This window comes from Lepisma saccharinum, chromosome 10 (assembly GCF_977018435.1).
Source record: "Lepisma saccharinum chromosome 10, izLepSacc3.1, whole genome shotgun sequence".
NCBI classification, from domain to species: Eukaryota; Metazoa; Arthropoda; class Insecta; order Zygentoma; family Lepismatidae; genus Lepisma; species Lepisma saccharinum.
Window position 1 is genome coordinate 81,325,242 of NC_139238.1, and position 19,374 is coordinate 81,344,615.

Here is a 19,374-nt window from a genome sequence, read left to right on the forward strand (position 1 = left end):
AAGTAGTTAGTCTAATCATCAGACAGCTGCCTTGTAGAGGAAAGCAATTGTGCTTGGCTCATGCTCCGAACAGCGTGGATCTTTTAGCGGATTTTGTTAAGAGATATGAGCAAGCAGAGGAACAAGATGCTTGGCTGTCGACATGGAGACGAGAGAATGGCTCTCAAGAAAACAGCAGAGATAGAGCTCGTTTAGTTCAGCAGCAAAACAGGAGTAACCAAGCTGAGAGTTCATACCCTAGAAATGGAAATAATTACCGTTCAGCAGCGTCAGTTTAGATCACGACGAGAATATTCAGCATCCAGAAGTAATCCTTACGATAGACTGTATCCTAACAACGGTTTGTCCTCGCCAAGATAACGTTATTCTCCACAGAGAGATAACAATAATTATCCCAGAACTCAAATGATGAGTATTGGCGTGCAGATAGACATCGCTGAAATATATCCCAGCTCTGGGGAACAGCGTAGTGTGGCAGTAACAAGGAACTTCTGTTGGGACACCGGATCTTATCTGGACTAGGTGCAGGATTTTACCCCTCGCCTAGCATAGAATGAAACTGGGGACAACATTAGACATTTCCCAGTCTGGCGGAGAAGCTGATAGCTGTATAAATCAGAATTTGTGTGTAAATTATAGTAGGCCGTTCAGCACAAAAATGAAGTGAGATCTAGGACTAAGATTCAGAACTTGAGTTGTTGGCAAGCGTAACTCAGTGCTGGAAACTATTGAAAGCACCAATCCAGTGGAAGTTTTCACTTTTATAGATTAACCATAAGTTCTGCTGTTGGGTTATTCGTTTCTGCGAATGTATAAAACTGAGATCAGTCTTAAACTATGAAAAGTATATTTAATGGTGGATGGAGTGTAGATTGAAAAGGAGCTAGAAGAGAATAAGTTCGTAGACAAGTAAATGAGGGTTCAGAAATTTAAAGCTAGCCATTAAAAATGAACCCCTTTATTAGTAGATATGAAAGGAGATTGATTTCAGTAAATTACTGACCATGGAATGAAGAACCAATTTAAGTTAAAATCTTCACGATCCATAGGAAGGTACCCTTGAAAGGCCTGGCACTAGAAACGTTTTAAATGAGTTTGTGATTACAACACGTTATGGAGCGAGGCCATATTGAAATAGGCTGCTGAATGTTTATTTGATCTGTTCTTCTTATTTGCATGAAATGTCATCGTCTATTAAAAATATACCAGAAGTCCCATGCTGTACAAATATTGAATCCTTCTTCAAACATCCAGTTTTGTCCCAGAACCTGCGAAGAATTGTAAACTGTTATCCAGAGATTCAAACCAAAATCTCCTAGACTGGTAGAAATTTTCCACTTCGTCGTTCATTTTGTTTTTCTTCGGAAGGGGCAATTGACACGTTCTTTCCCCTTGGACCAATATTTACTGTTGTTAATTTCATTTCTTATTCTACAAATATTAATTGTTATTAATCTTAATCTCTGTTATTTATTTTGTGATTCTTGTGGTATGTGATATTTAAACCTATCACTGATAATGTCAGGATAGTGACTGACCTGTATGTACATATCTTGTATGGGCTGTTGCCATGGGAATTACGATTCTGTTTTGTCTTTACTTTGAAGTTCGGGCTTGGAGTTTGAATAGAGTAATCAAGTTGAATTATATGAAGTTTAACTTCTTTGAGTGAAATGGATTTTATGTTAGGCATGTAAGTATTTATAGGTAGTTTACAAAGAAGAAAAATAGACTTCTTTTTTATTGAAAACTTAACTTTGATTTTTATTTCAAGAACTGACAGAAAGATATTACCCAATACCCTGAGATGCATCACATGAATGCTTTCGAGTCTTCATGTGAACTTATTATTTGCTGTTTTAGTTAAACCGTGTTCTTGTGACTACAAGAACATGTCAAGTTCAGTAATATGGAAGCCAAGATGCAACAAAACTTCAGCAACCTGGAAGCCAAGATACAAGGAAACTCCATAAGTCTGGAAGCCAAGATGCAAGAAGAATCCATAAGTCTTGAAGCTAAGATTCAGGGGAATGTAACCATGTTGGAACACAACTTTCACTTAAGGTTAGAGGAAAGTGGTAGAAATCTGGTGGAAGCAGAAGGAGAGAATATTTTATTTGTTTTCACATAAAATCAAAATATTTTAACGATAGAGCATGTTTACTACATATTTTCCCTTTTTAAATAACAAATTTTACATTTATGATTGATTGATTGATTTGCTTTATTTTACTTCGCTTTTTGTGCCACTTTTGGCTGATTTGCGAAGATGGGGATGAGCAACGACATGATGAAATTGATAATGTACACTCGCAAACATCCAAGCCAAGCCAGGCCGGGATTTGAACAGCTGATACTTGTACAAATCAGAATTTGTGTGTAAATTATAGCAGGCTGTTCAGTATAAAAATGAAGTGAGAGCTAGGACTAAGATTCAGAACTTGAGTTTTTGGCAAGCGTAACTCAGTGCTCAAAATTATTGAAAGCACCAATCCAATGGAAGTTTTCATTGTTATAGAATAACCATAAGTTCTGCTGTTGGGTTATACGTTTCTGCAAAAGTATAAGACTGAGATCAGTCTTAAACTATGAAAAGTATATTTGGACGGTTTAAAGTTACAGTGGTGTAAGTCACTTTTTTAAAAAAAAAAAAAAAAAAAAGACATTGACACAGGAACCAAATCTATATAAGTCAATGTGTTAACAGAAAACGTGAAGTATATCAGAGATTCATGCAACTGTCAACAGATGACAGTTTAAGGTCTAGTGATGTTGTGTTGATCAGCAAAGTGCTGTGAGTCAGACTTTGTTCTCTTTTTAAGAAAGTGACTTACACCACTGTAACTTTAACTTGTCCATTTAACGGTGGATGAATTGTCGATTGAAATGGAGCTAGAAGAGAATAAATGAGGGTCCGGAAATTTAAAGCTAGTTATTACAAATGAATTTCTTCACCAAAAGATATGAAAAGAAGATTGATTCTAGTAAATTACTGTAAATGGGAAAGAAGAACCGATTTAAGTTGAAATCTTTATGATCCATAGGAAGGAGTTTTTGGAAAGGCCTGGCAATGGAAACTTTTTAAATGTGTTGGTGGTTACAATATGCTATTTGAATTTAAATTTGAATTTAAAATTTTGGGTGCATCAGCACTAAGGCTATTTTGCACCCGTCACATTATACCATGTACAGACCCTTATCGTTACATATAACAACTATAACGTTGCATAACTAAAAACATAAAATATTCTGACTTCCGTTAAAAGCTGAGGCTGTAAAGGAGCACTCAGCACAAATAACGACAAAACACAGGACAACACAAGAAAATTATACTTGCTCGTTGGTCTGCAGTCCAGGGTGTACTACGTGGAAGTGAGGTTGACAATTGGGTGCACTATGTGGAAGGAACACCCATTACACCCCACAATATGTCATAGAACGAGATAATATGTTTACTTTGTTTTCACATAAAATCAAATAGTTTAACGATAGAGCATGTTTAGTACATATTTTCCCTTTTTAAATAACAAATTTTACATTTTTGATTGATTGATTGATTGGTTGATTTTACTTCGCTTTTTGTGCCACCTTGGCTAATTTGCGAAGGTGGGGATGAGCAATGACATGATGAAATTGATAATGAACACTCGCAAACATCCATGCCAGGCCTGGATTCGAACCCAGGACCCCTGGCGTCGTAGTGCGATGTGCTAACCACTCTGCCACGGAGGATTGGTAAAGGTAATCAACACTTTAGAAACCTCTGATTTGCCTTTGATTGATGCAGTACATGAGATTGATAATGCCCTCGAGGCACTCGGAAAGGTAGGCGGGAAGATAGCGGGCACAATTATACAAAAAGCTCCTTCCGTGACACATCTGTATCGCTTCCAGAGAGATTCACAGTGAAACAACTGGCTTCGTTTAAATATGCAAAGTTGACAACCTGTGATGTGGAACGCACCTTTTCACATTACAAAGCCTTGTTCTGGGACAATCTTCAGTATTTCACAACTGACAACCTAAGGATGATATTCACCACCCACTGCAATGCACGCGTGTAAAAGCAAGACAGTTTTTCCTTCATTTTTTAAAAATATTGTCACATATATTTGTTTCATAAGTGCTTATTTTCACTATTTTAGCACATAAATACCTTAATATTTTACATGTTTTTATCACATAAAAATCTGTGCGTTAGTGTTGCGCATAAATTTTCACAGGCACTGTTAATGCAAAGATGTATATTAACAATTAAATGTAAATAATGTAAATGAACTTCATATTATACAACAGCTACAAGTATTTTGTCTTTAATTTTAGACGGTTTGTCTTTCATTGTAGGGGGTCCGGACCGCCCTCCCTTAAATACGTCCTTGAACGTGGCGTATTTACCTACACCTACATTCAGACTTGTGCAGTCACCGCGTTGTTCGATTTACGTTCTCGCCACTTAAAAGTTCTGGTCTGAGCATGAGTTTTATTTGTACCTGTCCCTACCAATGCATCCATTTCATCTAATCCGTCGCATTTGGCATAATGTCACAGTTCAAACAGCACTTTTCGTATCTGAGACTTTTATCCTTCTATCTTTACAACCTTTAAATAGTGTCAGGACCGGTTTCTGTGTGGAGTGTGTGCGTTTTCCGCAAAAGCTTGTTACTAATGAGGTTCTGATTCGATAAAAAAAACAAAAAAAAAACAGAAGGATTTGTGTAGTAGGAAGGAACTTTGCCTGTACAGATTCAATTTGTGCACGTTTTTAAAAGTCGGCCACCACAATTCAAATCATCGATAAATTGATTAAGAAGTTGGTAAAAAAGAGCATCGACTTCAGCTATAATCTACAAGACTTATGTAAAGTAAGTTGCTGCCTGTTATTTAGTTTCTTTATGAAACGCTAGTCGATTTGTCATGCAAACCTATGTTTACTATCTTTGTAGATTGACCATGTAGTCACGGACATAGCAGGATTGACAGCAGCATAATGCAGTGGCGTTTTCTCTGGGTGTGTAAAGGAGAATTCAGACGGAAGCGACACGCAACAGTGTCACATTGAAACGGCCATTAGAAATATATGCAACCTTCCGAACCGAAGCTACACGACAAGCTGCATGTGTCGCTTTTCTGTATCTCTCGGACTGAACCATTTTCTCAATATCGTGCATCGTGTCACCTGGGGCCTTAGTCTTGAACTGCCCACACCTTAAAGTCTAACGAGTTCATGACGTTTTTGTCAAGAAAGGCTAACGAATGCCATTTAGTGTAGTCTCCACTCTTCGTTAACGAATATGGTTAAGGGCGTGCTAACAGAAAACGAGTGGAATCCACTCACAAGCCAGGGACCTACCGAGTTCGTTCACGGCTGCAGATTTTCAAGATGGACACTATCAGCTGTTGCGGAGGAAGGTTTTGAAGAAAGAAGAATTGCAAGCCCACTTCGTTTCAGTCGTATTTCGAGTAAGTACGTGATGTTAGTATGTTATTAATATTATTGAGTATGAACATTAAGGGCAATTGGAACAAATCTGGGGGAGAGTGAAATACGTATGTATTGTGAATTGTTGCTACAATGTACCTAAAGAATTAAATACTTCGTGCCATTTTCCTTCTTATTGTTAATTACATTGTTCCACGTACTTTGTAAGAATTATAGCTGATATTTTTGCAACATTCCTTAAGCTTAGCAATCGCGAAATAAAATACTACTGCAAAATATATTTTGATACACCTGGGAAATGTATGCCAACATTCCACACCCGTCACATCAAAATGTAAAATAACGATGCCGCACAAAATAAGAACAATTAATTTTCTGCAACATATTGTCCTGTTGCAACCAGTAAATGAAATCAGGGTACTATAAAATACTTCAATTAGGCACCACTCCTATATGTTATATATAGGGGGGAAAATGGTACGCATGATTTATACAGTACGTGAACTGATGATAAAGATATTGAAGGAAATTTTGACACTATGTTTTAAGTTGTATTAATTGCAGGTCATGTGTACTAAATTACCTACTCCCTCGAATTTCCAGGAAAAATTCGCCATGGAAAGATTAACTGTTGTTAAGACTATATCAGAAGTTTAGGGGCATAGAAACGTATATTTACAGAGTTACAGACATTAGAATTTATTCCAAATCTATTTTTTTATCACGACGGGAATGTAAAATTATCTTTGTTTTTATTATTGTAATCACAAAATCTTACCTAACCGCCTAAGCACCAGTAAAAGTGAAAGTACTCCATTCCGTTGCCCAGACACTGGTGAGAGGAAACATTTTTTTGTGACAAAAATGTCTTTAGTAATGTATATATGTGTGTGTGTGTGTGTGTGTGCATGGGAGGGGGTACTTGGTATACTGTATTCATAACCATCAATTGAAAAGGGGAAAATATTTTTTTCTATATGCAACCATCAACAGATTGCACTCAGTTTGAACTACCTTATGTCATGTGTTGATAGTGGGTAGCATGAATTTATTTTAAGCATGAAAATCTTTGAGTCAGTGGGAACTGTTTGATAGAAGTTTCCTTGTAAGATAATTTATATTTATTTTTTCTGAAATAATTTTATAGGTGCTAGAAGCTCTCATTTTCACAACATGGAGGTACCAGCCACATAGTTATAGGTCATCAGCCAGTGTATAGAGCAAGTGTGCAGTGCTATGGTGGTTATTGCTCCTCACAATGGATGAAGTTCTCAATGATACAAGCAGATCAGCTGGATGTCAAACGGAGGTACGATAGTGTACATTATTTTTGTTTCATTATAATAACACCTATTGACATCCATCATGTGGTGGGTTTTAGACAGCTTCTACAATAAAATGTAATAAAACATAAATACTGAAATGAGTGGCTGACTGGCCATGTAGGTAGGTATATTGTGCGAGCGAACATGTTAGTTTATTTTCAATACTATCCATATAGTTCTGGATTAGCAAACAAAATTGTATCACTTTTTATCTTGTATTTCTATTTGCATGGACAAAACAACACAATTATAATTGTTAAGATAAACCAAATCAAAGGTGCTCATGGAAATAACAGTTCCAGAGTGATATTCTTTTAATATTTTTTATTGGAACACAGTAAAAGGTGAATTTGTGTGGTTTTCAAAACAGTTGCTATTTTCAAATAAATCAGAAGTAAACACCTGAGTAATGTGTAACATCAGATGGGATGGTATTTCTCATTCAGAATAACATGAATATATATATATTTTTTAAAGAAAATTATTAAGTTTGTGCAGTATCTTATTATGATCAAATACCTCAACTTGTTAACCCAATTATTTGTGCAAAAGTTACAGTACTTTTCCTCTTTTTCAGACCTTCAATTAAAATGAAAATATTGTGACTACTCTCGGTATCCAGGGTGGACACATGAGGAATTCCAACATCAGATACTTTTGTCAATATAAGAATAAGGCAGGTACAAGGAACACTTGGCTGCTAGGTATGTAGATGTTCGAAGTCTGGAATAATTATTGTTAATAATTTTTCCATGAAGTATTTAAATTGCACTCATCTCATATATGAACTGCATTATTAAAGATGTGAAGTACTATGTTTATTACCATTACTGTATTATGAATACATGTGCAGTGTTGTTTCATAATTATCTATATTCTACAATAAGTCTAGTATTCTGTTCTCTCACCTTTTTATTATTACAAAATGTGTGTTATCCGTAAATTTTAAACTTAAACATTTCTGAGTTCTTCAAATGTCATCCAAACGTTTTATTCTTAGATACAAGTAGTAATAATAATAAGAAGAAACCCTACCAGTATACAAGAAGACCATGCTAGGGACAATTTTATGTGGAAGCATTTTTATTAATAGAAATGTTACGTGAATGTTTCATAAAATCATATAACTATTTTTATTCCAGACAATACTTTACATGGAAGCCTTCACATAACATTCACAGTTAGCATAATCTATAATGTTTGCCACACAATGAGCATGGGATTAAATATGATACACGTTTAATTTGGATACGAATAACAAGATTGTTGAAATGTAATAGAATTTGTAGAATGTAAATTGAGTATGATAATTTATCTAACCTCATTTGTTGTAGGCAAGTTTAAAAAATACCTAGGAGTCATAACACATTAGCCCTGTCTAGTTGGCTGCATTTTTGACTCTCTTTGCACCAAAGCATCTAGTTGGTTGCATAGGCGTAGCTACAGGGTGTGCCGGGTGTGCCTAGGCACACCCTAATAAGCTGCTTTATCAAAGGGAATTAAAGATAGACATTTCAATAAGAGAGAAAATAAGCGGCATCTTTCTTTTTCCAGGATAAAATTATTAAAAGTAGAGATTATTCGAAATATTGAACTCGCTGAGTTTATCCCCGAATCCCACCCCCCTTCCTCAATATTGGTCTAAAACTTACCTATATTTGTGGAAATAGGATATTTTCTTTACTGAACGCTCAAAATTAAAACCTGATATAATACAGGGATACAATATGTATAACAATAACAACAATGTCACAGTAACATATTTGCTGCCAACAATCGTCTTCCCCTCCATTCTCACATTCAACTAATTATTGTATGCTTTCTGTGAGGCAGAAAGCTTATCAGTAAACATTTTGACAATGCAACTATATTGTTGGAAGTTTATTTATCAATGTCACTGGTGGCTGGTATTAAAATCTCTTTCCTGAACCGACTAGTTTACTTCATTGCAACTGTCGTTGTACTTGCTTTTTCGATTCTGTTGTAAATTCGTCTCTCGGAAGGAGCCATTATATGATGAAAATTGCTGCTTATGGACGTGATATTTCGTTCGTGTAAACTTACCGTACTTTTTTTAAATAGTGAGTCTATGCTCTAAAAGAAGATGGATCGTTTTGTCGTAAAACTGAAAAGAAACGAAGGTGGTCCCGATTGAAAGCAGACAGTTGAAAGTTCAAACGCCTGTGATGATGCCAGTTGTAGTAGGTATCGGTGAACTTGTAAATAACAAACCTTCCTGTTTTGATGCCCCTGATGCTGAACAAACACCAGGTGGTCCCGATCGAAACCAGACAGTTGAAAGTTCAAGTGGTAGTGCTTGTAATAGTGCAAGTTGTAGTGGTATCGGTGAACTTGTAAGTAACAAACCATCCTGTTTCGATGCTCCTGATGCTGAACAAACACCAGGTAAGCCTATTGACATATCAGTACATCCTTGAGACCCTGTGAATGCAATACCACATAACAGAACAGAATGTGATGTAAGGTTGAAATTAGGACCGTACCAACCAAACCTGGTGGTTTTCCCTAGAAGTAGAATAGGTGGGAATGAAAGGGCTTTTCAATCTAAATTGTTGTCAGGCGACGAGTTGGCAGCAGAAGTAAGACTTCTGAAAAGAAAATCCTCTGTACCTAAGGAAAGTTCTTCGGTTACGCTACAGGAGTGGTTTGAGTGGTTGGAGAAAGAAGAGAGAAAGAAGATATTTACTGCATTCTACTCTGTACTACAGCGCTTTTCTTCTATACCTGTCACAAGCTGCAAGTGTGAGAGAGCTTTCTCCAAGCTTACCCAAGTTAAAACTAAATTAAGAGCAACTCAGATGCAGGATAGATTGGAAGCCATGCTTTTGCTATTTGTGGAACAGGAAAAAGCTTCGTCTATTGATGTAAATGAAGTTATTGATGAGTTTAAGAACATTGTACCTTTTGACAGACGTCTCTTGTTATGGATGACGTGTATTTTGATGAATTTGTTTCTAACATTTATGAACATTTTTTTGTGTGTGTAATTTCTATGCAATTTGATTTTTTCTACTACATATATTCAGAAATTTTCAACACTGTCATTTAGTGAATTTATATTCCTTTACAGAGATCAGTGCAGTTAAAAAGCCAAGTGATTGTATTACAAAATATGCTATTGAAAAGGTACAAGACCTCATTTTTCTTTCTTTGTGCACACCCAAATATAAAGTTCTAGCTATGCCTATGGTTGGTTGCACGGTGCAGCACTGAGTCGTCTAGTTTGTTGATTTGGAGTCAAGTAGTGTATTTGGTGTCTGCACCATCTGCACTACCTTTCGGACCAGTGTATGGTCACGTGGTGCGTACTAACTAATCAAATGACCGTTCAAAGCAGCAGACAGGCATTTGTTGAAAAAATTGGGCAGGTTGTAAGTAGCCTAAAACCTCAAAACAAAGAAATCAGCAGCTGTGTAGTAGTAATGGCAGGTTCAAACAATGTAGCATGCAATGAGGGTCATGATGTGATATATACATTGGAAAAGAAACTACCTGAAATAAGAAACTCTAAAGTGATCGTAGTTAATATACCAACGAGATACGATCTCATACCAGAATCGTGTGTTAATGTGGCCATAAAAGAGACAAACAAGAATATCAGACATCTGTGTAAAAACTTTAGTAATGTCGATATTGTTGATGTAAGCAGGCTAGAGAGAAACAATTTCACAAATCACGGCATGCATCTGAACCGATCTGGAAAAGAAAAGGTGTCAAAAGCAATAGGTACGGTGATAACTGAATACATTATAAACCAAAGAAGAAAGTGCAATCCTATTGAACTGAAATGGCACCCCATAAATAATCAGGGAAGTGAAGTGGTAAATGTAAAGAAATATAGTGATGTGGTAAATAGCGGAAAAGTCTGTCTTGTGATGAATGGTGAAACATGCAGTAAAATGATAAGTGATGAAAAAGGTAGTGAAGAAAATGAACATTATAGTGAAGTGAGAAAAGATGAAAAAGACAAGGAAGTGGAAAATGACAAAAGAGTTAATGTAAAACAAAAAGAACCATCTGCACGAACATCTGATAGAATAAGGAGTGTTCCGGGCAAATTTAAAGATGATTTTTTATTGTAAAATGTAAAAATGCAACAAATATTGTAACTGTTAAAACTAAGGAACAGGGTCTTACACCCAATAATTTCTCTCAAATGAAGGAGAAAGTTATACAATGCAATATTGTGCATCTAAACATTCAAGGTATTACAGGCAAAGTGTTAGATTTAGAAATGCTCCTAACCGATGAATGTTTAGATGCACATGTACTGTGTGTTACTGAGCACTGGCTGTCCAAAGATGAAATTACTTACCTTCAAATTCCAAATTTCCACCTAGCTAGTTTCTCATCAAGGTCTCTAATAAAACGAGGGGGAACAGGCATATTTACAAAAAATGATATAATTGCCAAACAAATTGTCCCCAAAACTGTGAGACCTATAGAAAAACATGTTGAAGTTAGTGTTGTACTTCTTGCACAATATAATTTCATAATAGCATGTTGCTACAGAACACCTGATGCAGACTATACAATATTCATAAAAAATCTGTCAGTATTGTTAGATGAATTAAAAAGTTATACATGTGAAATTGTGGTATGTGGGGACCTAAACATTGATTTTCTAAAAAATACAGGATGGAAACTGCACTTTGAAGCCACAATAAACACTTTTAGCCTAAAGCAAATTGTAACTACTTGTACACCCATGCGCATAACGAAAGAGACACTCTCCCTCATAGACCACATGTTAATAAGTGTACACTCAAAAGAGTTTCAATGTGAAAACGTATCAGTCCACTTCTCCGACCATGAAGCACAATTTTTATGTCTCACATGTAAAAGAGAAGCTACTGAATATCATAGAAAGCCACTAAAAATGCAGAAACGTAAATATGATGAAGGTTCTATACTCATGTTTATTGGAAAACTAAACAGCGAAAATTGGGAAGATATTTATAATTTACCTTCCACAAACGAAAAATTTAATCTCTTTCTGAACAAAATTATCTTGTTACACAATGAATGTTTTCTCCTAAACAAGTAAACATATCCACTGAGTGTAAACCATGGGTCACAAACGGAATCAGAATCTCAAGTAGAAAACTAAAAATGCTCCATTCTGAAAGTAAAGTGAATCCCAATCCATTTTTTCTGAAATATTACAAGAGGTATAAGCAAATATATAAAAAGGTACTCCACCAATCAAAAATTAATGACATAATGACCGTAAAATCAATAATTCAAACAATAAATGTAAAACAATGTGGGGAAATTATAAGAAATGCATCAACAAAACACCAATCTTTAGGTAATAATATGGTGATATGCATTAATGGGAAAGAAGTCCAACATCCCCCTAATGTTGCGAATGCTTTCAATGAGTATTTTGTAAATGCAGTTCCAAATAGAAGGAATGGGCTTATGGCTGCTCCAGAAGAATGTTCTACACACATAACAGTAAATGACAAATCCTTGTTCATTTCCCCCATTACTGAACAGGAATTAAAGATAATCTTCAGGCGTATAAAAAACAAACGATCTTCGGGCATTGATGAAATACCAGACTTCCTAATTAAGAAATGTTATAGTTCCCTGTGTCAACCATTACTACATTTAATAAACAATTCCATTGAACAGGGTATTTTCCCAGACAGGCTAAAGATAGCTGTTGTTAAACCATTACTGAAGAAAAATGGCCCAAAGGATTTATCAAATTACAGGCCCATTTTGCAACTCTCAGTCTTCTCAAAAATTATTGAACATGCAATAATGATGAGAGTAGAAAATTTCTGTAGTAAACACTCAATCTTAAGCTTGTAGCAGCATGGTTTTAGGTCCAAACGAAGCACGAAAACAGCGTTAGCAGACTTAGTAGAATGTGTCACACAATCTCTGAATAATTGTAATCACACGGTAGGAGTCTTTTGTGACCTATCAAAAGCTTTCGATTCTGTAAATCACGAGATATTGCTGTGGAAACTTCAAAAACTTGGTATTCGTAGACTTCCACAAAAGTGGTTTCAATCTTATCTTACCAATAGAAAGCAAATTGTAGAAATCGCTCACACCACAGCACAAGGATACGTAACACATCAACACTCCACCATGAAAAGTGTAACATGTGGGGTGCCTCAGGGAAGTATTCTTGGCCCTCTTTTGTTTCTTATGTACATAAATGATTTACCAAATGTTATACCTGAGGCAAATGCAATATTATATGCTGATGATACAAATATTATATTAACAGACACTTCCAAAGATGCTCTACAATCTAAGGCTAATAACGTATTAAACAAATTAGATGACTGGTTTTTAAATAATAATCTACTCCTCAACAGCAAAAAAACAAATTACATTACATTTTCTACAATCCAAACCAGAAACCAAATAAGCCTCAATCTAATATCTGGGAATACACAACTAGAGCCTAACAAAAATTCAAAATTTCTGGGTATCATTCTGGATGAACACCTTAGCTATACAGAACACATAAACACGCTACAATCAAAATTAAGTAGTGTGTGCTATGCCCTTCGAGAAATGGTAGACATCTCAAGCACCCAAACTGTAAAGTGCCTTTATATGGCAAACTTTGATGCTTTACTAAGATACGGTATCATGGTTTGGGGTAACAAGGGCCACTCCAATGTCCTTTTTATGCTTCAAAAAAGAGCTATAAGAATCATAGCTGGAGTAAAGAAAACTTATTCATGTAGAACTCTTTTCCGTAAACTTAATGTGTTAACTCTCCCCTGCATATACATTTATGAGTGCTTAATTTATGTTAAGCAAAATATTTCCAACTTTGCCACAAATGAGAAAATACATGGCCTAAACACAAGAAATAAAGACAAACTTCACATAAAACACTGCCACCTTAACTTATGTAAGAAAGGTCCCTTAAACTCTTCCATAGATCTCTATAATAAACTACCACAAGATGTGAGGAAAGAACCAAAAGTGATGATATTCAAGCACAAGATAAAATCAATGCTTCTGAAGCATGTTTTTTATTCTATAGCTGAATACATGGAAGCGGCTTTTACATAAGACAAATGTACATAATGTAGTATAATCACATATTATTCTTGTAAAATTAAATGTCAAATGAAAGTGGATAATTAGTATCACCTAGAAGTAGGCTGCAATGTTCTATATCTTCTCATGTTATATTTTTTTGTGATTTTGATATAATACCAGAGTAAGACCCATTTTTTTTTACAATTTTTGGCTATATATTTTGAATTTGTAAAATCTATTAATGTAATATTGTATTGTAATGTAAGTATTGACATGTCCTATATTACCATGTACTGTAATTTGTACACACCGGTAGTCCTTGGACGCAAATAAACTAAACTAACCTAAACTTCTTAACTCGAACACTGCTTTCCGTCAAGTTGGTTGAATGTGATTTCCTTGCACTACTCTTGACACTGGATACACCTGCACTGCACAGAGTGTAAAAAAGTGCAACAACTACATGGGGCTATTTCTTGTTCATTTGTTCAACATTCCATTTGCTATGGAAATAGAGCTTTTGTGGAAGTCAAACATTGTCATTGCGATTTGAACGAAAGTACTCAATATTTCTATAAATGTGGCACTTTAGAGGATTGCCAAATTTAACATACAGTTTCTTCATAAGAGACTGGGATAACCATCACCGGATATGTGCACTTAGATTATAGAAGTGCTCATAAGTTAATACTTGAATTCCTGCTGATCCTTTAAAATCTTTTAAGTGAAGTTACTTTCAATTGTTATTGGGATATTTATTATCTACAGTGGAAACTCAGGACAGGCCTTTTTTTATCTTTGCAGGTAACAGTGGGTATCCAGAGGACCATGGTTCATGACACCAATAGACTGTGCTGGTGAAAACACTCCTGAGGCACATAGATGTTTAATGTAATGGACCATTGGCATCCTAAAACAAAGATGGAGGTGTCTTTTAAAAACATGGTGCTTCACTATCGCCCTCCTATGGCAACAAAAATCAAAGATGGAGGGATGGAAGAAAATTCAGCTTTCCCATCCACTGTCAACTCTGCATGTGTGTGTGTGTGTGTGAATCTTCAGATGTGCTTTAATGTTATTAAGTTTGTGTGAAATAGGTTTTCTGTGACATTCTTTTTGAAATATAACATGTAACGGTACACCAGAACTTTATTTCAATATTGTTAGCAGTGGTAATTCCTTACTTCTTTCATTTAATTATGGAATGCTTTAAATGGTTCACTTATTTATTTTTACTACCTGCTGGAAAGTTTTTATTTTGAAGATTTGGTCCCAACCAACAGAAAACTAAGCATCTGCTTGAGCCAGAATTTTCAGATAATTTTTCAGTAAAATGCACTATATACTCCATGCACATCAGCCATTTCATATGGCTTGGATGGCTGTTACCTTAAAATATATTTCTTTAAAGAAAGGAGATTTATATTTTCATATGCAAGATGAAACATGAAAAGGTTCATTTTATTCTGTTTAAAGCTTCCCCTTTGCAACAGTTTTTAAGACTTGTTTGTTGTTATGAAATATCAATGTACTTCATTGCCTTAGTTACTCTTGCCATAAAGTAGTGTGTTGTTGTAGAAGATTGTTATTGCAAGAGCTGTAATAGAACACATTAAAGGGTTTTCTAAAGTTTTAAAAAGCTGAAAAAGCAACTTATTTTTATTACATGCAAAGTTTCCATGTAATCAGTTTTTTTTTAACTGCCTTTTCTGTGTACAAAAGATCTGCATCAGAGTGTATCTGATTTCATGAATACATGTTTCATAATGTACACAATCACCTACCACTTGATTTAGAAAAGTTGCATTGCGAATATATTTTTCAGAGCTGTTCTACCGGAAATCTTAACCATGTAAATACCTCCAGATTTGTATATAAATATTATAATAACTTACGTTTTGCAAGTATCGAGGTAACTCTTGCGACGTTTCTGGATGCAACTGCTCCCTTCCTCAGGCTGCTTATGTTTAGGTTGTGTATAAATCATAACCACGTCGAACTCTCCATAGGTTCAGGATATAGGATTGGTAAAAGGTGTATTGTTAAAAAACAATAAAAATCTAAAACCCATTACAGGTGCACGTCATACTACCATGCTGTTTCCCTGATTAGAAACTGCTCCTTGGAATGTTAAAACTTTAAAACTATAAATAGCCATGGTCCGCGTGTGCTGCAATACTCCAATGTTTCCTCGTAGAGCTACAAATTAAGTTGTAAAATGGCATAAACATGTACTTCACTATGCAAATTGGTTTACCTTACTCATTTGCTCACTGACAGTTCAAGCCTATTCACTGGTGTATTGGAAATATTACCATCTTGTAATCAAGGGATTCCAGGTTCAATACTCAGCAGAGGCACTTGATGGTTCAGATCCCACTTTAAACTGTAGCTTCTCGGTGCATAAAGACGACCTCATGTCATATATTGTCGTGTGAGAACCAGAGGAATGTAACTCTAAAAAAGTCCTTTTTGGAGCCAGATTCACCCATGTCCAGCTTTTCTCATTAGTGGTAAAGAGAATTTAAGTATCTTCAAATTACTGACTTTTTTTTAGATTCAGACATAATTACTCGTGAAAATTACATAAATTTGAGTTAGGTCCATCTGGTTCTTGTACAATAATATTGCAATAGTCATTAATGGGAGGACTTCTTTGAACAGTCTCCCCATTAATAAATTAGTCAAATCTTAATTACCTCAACATCAAGGGGACTCTGGATTTCATTTTCAGTCTCTTAGACTTTTTTTTTATTATTATTATTATGCTATATTTCCATTTGCATACAACATCCAAAATTATTTTTGTTACATCATCTACTTCAAATGGTAAGAGTGCTTCCCCGATGGCATAGTTGTAACATATTTGCTTTGCAATCAAGGGGCTCCAAGTTTGAGAACCGGTGAGGCACTGTGGTTCGGATCCTACTTTAAACTGTAGGTTCAGTCCCAATTAGCCTATCTGTGCACAAAAATGGACTTAAAACTCCACTGAAAGAGTAAGGGAAATCCTACCCTAAGATTGTCATTATAATTCATAAATCTTTGCACATTACAGTCTCGGTACTATAACGACTGAAAATTACACTTCACTGAATAAATAATTTTGAGGAATTAAAGTTGTTGTACCAATCATTAAATAGCATCTAGGAATGCAAAATTTACATGTTATAGACATTATAATTTACTGAAAATTTATGAAATGAAAAACATGTCTTTGGTATTATGTGCCAATGCTCAGAGTTTCCAAAAAAGCTCTGTATTGCACTCCCATAATTTCCACAACTTGGATCTCTGTGTAAATTTATAATACCAGTTCTGTAACTTCTTGGTGCTATTACGCATTAATAAGTTACAGCATACAATTTGTCATGCAATTACTGTGTTCTTCCTGCAATGGAGGTGCCATCTAGTTAAGAATATTCACAACTTGCCATAAGTTATTGCATGTAACTAGCTAAGGATATTCTCACTTCCAGAAATGTTAACTTGAATGGTAAGTAGATGGGTTGAGGTACACAATGAAGATTGTGTGGCTCTGTCATAAACTTCCAGAAGTAACAATTTTCATTTTTGACAAAGCAGCCTCAGATTTTTGTCATGTTTTTATCCTAGCTTGTTTTTCCACACCAAATTGAATTTCTCTCATTCACCAAACTCCACATTACCCACCAAAAACCAATATTCTGCCATTAATAGAGAAGTTGGCAACGGTTTCAAATGTTGAATGATTTTCTTTTCTTTTTTTCAATAATGCAAATTTTATAGATGTATTAGAAAGTAGTTTGGAATACTGGAAGCAATATGTGAAGGTAAGTTTGAAGCTTGGAGAAATGAATTAGCACTGTTAAATTCTACACAAAGTATTATTTACCTGAGATACTTCGATTAAAGGAGCTTACACGAGCACCTGTGATTTGCAGCAAATAGCCATTCTTGGTTTCCGGTTATGTAAGACACTGAATTTTGGCAGATTTTCATCAAGGTTCGAAGGGAGTTTTGTGCTTGAGACTAGATGTTTTGTTCACTTAGAGATATTGTTATAATGCTAAGAACCCTAAACCTGACTGACCCAACTTTTCAACGAAAGTATTTAGGGATGTTTTATTAATTCTAAGAGCCTTAAATCTAACCTGCTTAACCTAACAACGTAAGACACCAATCAGCTATTTGTATCAAAGACAAGCAAAACATTAATTTTAGGAATATGTATGCATTTTTGTCCTTAAAATCTCCGTCTTCTGTTTCTTCTCACACCGATGATGCTATAAATTAGCGAAAATTTTGAATTTTCCTACTGTCCGGTGAGTGTTTCCTTTTACCTTATTTGATTTATATATATATATATATATATATATATATATATATATATATATACACACACACACACACACACACACACACACACACACATCCACGCATGCACACACTCCCAAACAATCATGTAGGTATGTATGAAAGGGGAAAATCATTCTTCACACGAGATGCGGCAAGAAATCATATGAATATTATCTATTGGAATGAACTCACTATTTATTTTTCCGTGCAGTTTTACATTTATGTTCAATTTCGCCATTTGGTCAACTTCATAAGACAGTAAACAAACCACAATCGATTTTTAGGAAGATCGATCGATTCTTCGCGACTCTCGATTTTAATTCTTGCAATCTGATTGGTTCTTTGGGTGTAGCCTCTACGACAAACGTCTTTTCAGTGCATCACAGACTATATTCTCAGTTGTTAGCAAGAACTCGTAAGCCATCGAAGTCGGCACTTGTTAACGACCAGTCAGGACTACGATTTTCTCGCCGATCACGAGTTGGGGTGATAACGAAATGGCCGTTTCCGTGCTCACGTATTGAGAGTCGGGACTAAGCACCCTGGTCTGTTGCTCGCGCATGCGCGGAGAATGTTTAGCTTTAGGGAGATTTTAGACCGAAGCGACAAGAGACACGCAACACATATCGCTGACATGTTCAGATAAGACAGTTAGACGTATAAATTTCATGAATCCCGGCGCAATTTCACGAATAACATTCAACTTCAGAAACTTTACTAAATCTCCAAATGTTCTCAATTCCACGGCCAACAATGCAAGACTGTCACACGCAATGCTCTTCTGTCACCTTAATATTTCATGGTCATAAATGTCATTATTGAAAACGCACCTGATATCGTCTATTTTTCCAATAACAAAATTTTTCACTGTGTTAGGAATTACATTTTCCTTGAAGAGTTCTTTCAGGAATTCATGAACACAACCTATAAGTTCATAGAATCTTCTAAATTCATACCACATTTACTAAATTCATACCACAGATAAGGGTAAATATACACCCTTGTCTGTGTTCATACTGCGTGTGTTGACGATCATCTAGACCAGTGTTTCTCAACCGCCGGGCCACGGCCCGATACTGGGCCTTGGAACCAATTATACCGGACCACGAAAGGTTCTCCTGAAATACGTATCTCATCTTATTTGCACAGCCATTATCAAGGATAAATATTTATATTTGTCAACAAGCATGGTCGTTGCCTATATGTACAGAAGTAAAGGGTGGGGGT

The 19,374-nt window shown here is 35.5% G+C and overlaps 1 protein-coding gene across 1 annotated transcript in view; it reads left to right on the forward strand.

Annotated features, from left to right (window-relative positions):
• Nucleotides 1-1,619: 1,619 nt before the first annotated feature.
• Nucleotides 1,620-19,374, forward strand: part of LOC145993984 (ATP-binding cassette subfamily C member 4-like) — a 116,748-nt gene continuing 98,993 nt past the window's right edge. The window contains exon 1 of the mRNA XM_083130016.1: nt 1,620-1,693. The gene's annotated coding sequence lies outside the window, so the exon portion shown is untranslated. The remainder of the gene's footprint in view (nt 1,694-19,374) is intronic.